Source organism: Gavialis gangeticus, unplaced genomic scaffold (genome assembly GCF_001723915.1).
Source record: "Gavialis gangeticus isolate Ggan-Ray unplaced genomic scaffold, GavGan_comp1, whole genome shotgun sequence".
NCBI lineage: Eukaryota > Metazoa > Chordata > Crocodylia > Gavialidae > Gavialis > Gavialis gangeticus.
The window spans coordinates 2,564,342-2,568,348 of NW_017729001.1; positions in this window are offsets into that span (position 1 = coordinate 2,564,342).

Below are 4,007 nucleotides of genomic sequence, written 5' to 3' on the forward strand. Positions count from 1 at the left end.
GGAATTGGCAATAGCTCTCTGTACCTTTGCCAACCCCTTGATCACATTCTTCAGCAGTATGTATATATTTTCCTTGTTAAAAAAGATTTTTTAACAGTTACTGACCCATATATTGGAAAGTGATTCATCCTCCGCCAGTAATAAATATTATAAGGATGCACTTCCAGGCTGTATCCTGTCCTAGGCTCCTGCCTCCTGGCCTCTGAGTTGTGTCTCTCCTAGATAAACAGAGGTCCAGTTGGTGAAAGTGGATATATACATCGAAATCTTCTACTGGCCTATTAAGCACCCCCACCCCTCAGTAATGGGCACTTGAGGCTTCCCAGCCCCTGACAGGGGCGGGCTGCAGCTGCAGACTTCAGGCAGGAGAGAGCTTGATGCACTCTCTCTAGCTCAGCCTTGGGTTCCTCGGGTCCTGGGGAGTTTCAGAGCGAGATGGGACAAGAGAGATCCCTGTTAAGCAATGCTCTGGGCACGACCAGACTTCTGCGGGGCCGGGCCGGAGATTTTTTTCTGGGTCTTCTTAACTCACAAGAGGAAGCACCGCGACATGACCAGGAGTTTTATGAACAGCCATGGACAAGCACCAACATAAGCAGCCCCACTCCCCCCGCACCCGCATACACACCCGCACGGGCGAGCATACGCAGACTCGTGCCTCCGGGTGCTCCTAGCAAGGCAGCCTCCCTCCCGCTGTGCAGGGGGGTCCCGAGACCTGGGACTCGGGGGTGGGACAAACCCTTCAGTGCTCTCAAGGGAACCGATTTGCACTGGCTGAAATCAGTGGGAGAAAAAATGGGGTCCTGGCCCTGCGTTTTCCATTCTGAGCCCTTGGGCCAGCCCTTTGCGGGAGAACTAAGAGAAATCCCATTTCAGTGATCTATCAGAAAATATCCTTAGTTCCTAAAATCTATCTCCAGGAAAGCTGGACACGCCAATGCCTCAGAAGATGTGTTTTGCATGAACAAAATCCTACCCCCAGGATCTATAAACAGAGTATCGCTATCCCATCCAGACGTCACTGGCTATGAATGAGCTATTGTAACATTTGAGACACAGAGTTGGGGGGGGGGTACAAAATGATGCTGTGTTTCTGAAGCCATGCTTCCCACCTCGCTCGAGTCTGTTGAATGTAAAAGGGACAGAGAAGAAGTTAGGGAAAGAAAGAAGTGATCCTCTATTATGATTGTTGCTGTTGTTGTTATTTTTCACAGATGCCGCGTAAGATTAATCCATTTGGAAGGTCGCAGCTTTAGCTGCTTTTCCTGCTGGCCTGCTGGCGCTGAGGCCAGGCGGCGGTTCAGAGGGAGCGGTTTTGTTTGAAGAGCGAAGTTGCCTGCTGATGGGTGGTAGGAAGCGATTTGCCCCTCGTGCCTGTCTGTGCGCGGCGTTAGACCGGGGCAGACGTGGCAGCCAGGGTCACCCAGCCCGTAGGAGGAGAGCCGAGACTTGGGCGGTGGGAGGCAGGGGTGGGGGCAGAAGCAGCTCACACCTGGAGAGCACAAGCCCGCACAGGCCGGGAAAACCTCCCCCTCGCCTGTTTGATGTCGCTGGTCAGTGAGGCTGGAGCAGGGAGAGGAGCCGGCACTCCAGGTCCAGCTCGGAGTTGCAAATGCCTTTATCTCCTGTGTATCTTGTTTGTATGTAGTAACGTTAATGAGTAACGCTTGCGGATGGAGGCAAACAGCGAGCAATCTCTCCGGATTATCCTGTCTATTACTCACCTGGCGCCTGAGCTGATATCCCCAGATGGTTTTATGGCCTGGCAGGCTTGTGCTGCCGACCCGGCTGGCGCGGGGGCGGGTTTCGCGGGGAAGGGGCGCCACCTATCCGCCGGCCTGGGAACAGGCCTGGAAGCCGGGCGCCCGGCGGAGCTCATGGGAGGGACTGGAGTCTCCCCCCCTCACTACCAGGGTGTTTAATTTCCTTCTGTTGCCAGGAAGGCTGCATTCAAAGTGCTGTATCCTTTAGAGGACAGACCGACATGTAGGCTTTAGTGGCCTGCGATTGCTTGCTTCTCTGCAGCTTGAAACTGCAGCCCCTGTGCAGCCCAAGGAAAGGGTGGGCAGTCAAGTGGTTGCCTGTTCATGCCACTTTTCTATGGGGGCTTGGCCTGCGCACGGTCCAAAGTCTCTGGGAATCAGCCCCGCAGCCCTGCGCCGGGTTAGGCCTGCCCGCGCCGACCTGGGCCCAGGGCACTGAGCAGCGCCGTCCTGCTCCTTATTTCTGCAGGGGAAGCTTGCTGCTTCAGCATCCTGGCTCCTGGCAGGTCCCCCCGCGGGGCAGCGGCCCGGCCCGGCCCGGCCCGGCGGTGCCCGCGGCTCCCCTGGCTCTGCAGCGCCCAGACACTCCGGAGACACGCTCTGATCCTCCTGCTGACAGGTCCAGCCCGCTCTGGGGGCGGAGGAGTTAATTATTTATTGGTGAGCCTTACAGTTCCCCCCTCCAGTTCCCCTCCACACACTCTGCCCGCTCCCCCCAGCCACACCCGCCCGCCCTCCTGCTCGGGCTCGCTCACCCGCCTCCTACACGCACTTGCCTACGGCTGGGGTTGCTGCTCTTGGCCTTTCCCGCTTGCATGAGATGCCTCAACCCCCGGAGTGTCTTGGCAGCGCAGGCTTTTTCTGTGGCTGCCACTGGCTTTGGGACTCCTTGTGTCACCACCTCCCCCCAGGGTCGAGCGGATTCAGGCCGAGCAGCCAAGGGGGGAGGACAGGGCTTCCTCCTGGACTGCTGTGCCGAGGGCTGATCCGGGCTGCGTGTGTGCGCCCTGCCCCTGCCCCTGCCCGCGCTCCCCGCTGCAGGGTTTCGCCAGCTCTGCCACGGGGAAGCTCATCCGAGCACGCCGGGGCATCGCACCCAGAAGCAAAGGCGAAAGGATCCCCGAGCCTGCTGCAAAGAATCGCCGTTTTCATTTCTGACAACAGGAATCTTTTCATACCAAAGCTGAAGGGGGGGGGGGGGCAGACACTCGCAGTCAATTCAGATTCACCCCTTTGGGCAGCTACTTGGTTCACAAAGGGCCTTTCATAGCAGCCCCGATGCCCCCCAAACACACGTGAAATCGCGACGACTGGAAAGGCAGAGACGAGGCATGTGCCCAGCGAAGCTGTGCTAGGGCCAGGGGGCTGCATGCCTCCCCCGCGGCAGCCGGGCATGTGACCCCCCGCCCGTCGCTGCGCAGGGGGCTCCGCGCGCTGCCTGCCCCGCACTGACACGGTCCCGGGGCTCGGTACGTGCCCACAGCCATGTGCTGCCACTTAGACTGGCTGGAGAGCAAATGCCTGCAAAGCGCCCAGAGGTGCCCAAGCCAGTCAAGCGGGCAGCGATCGCCCCGGGTCCGGCTTTTTGCCCGGGCAGTGGGCAGGAGCTGCGGGCTTAGTCTCTCTGGCCCTGATCAGACTCTTGACCCACGCCTTGCCCCTGCTTCAGTGTCCTGGGCCCTCTACCCCCGGGGGTGAAACGCCTGGCCAGGCGGGGATAGCAGGCACACACCAGCACGTCCACACCGGGCAGCCTCTGTGCCCCGACAGCTACTTCTCTGTCCGTGTCACACGCGCTGATGAGGGCGGGGGGCGGCAGACTGGGCAGCACGGTGGTCGCCACCGACCCACCGCCTGGCGGGGGAGGGGGGTCGCCCCGGAGCGGGTGCTTGCTCGAGGCACTAGGGTCCTGGGCGCGGGGGACATCAGATGGCTGGCGGGGGAGGGGCCCACGCGACCTCTTCCACGCCAGGTCCCGTCCCGCTCTGCCCCCCCCGCCCGGTGACAGGGACGTCGCAGATGGCGTTACCTCCCTGACCCCGCGGCCCCGCTTCGGCGGTACCGAGCTGCGCTGTACACCCGGCAGCCTTGCGGCCGGCCTGGGGCGATCCGCCTCGTCCTGTGCTCCGACCTCGCCTCGACGGGCCCGCGGAGCCGCCCGCGCAAGCACCGGGGCCGTGGGCATCTCCCTGGCGGCGCCGGGAGAACAGGCGAGGCGGCGGTGGGAGCGCGCTGCGGTTGGCA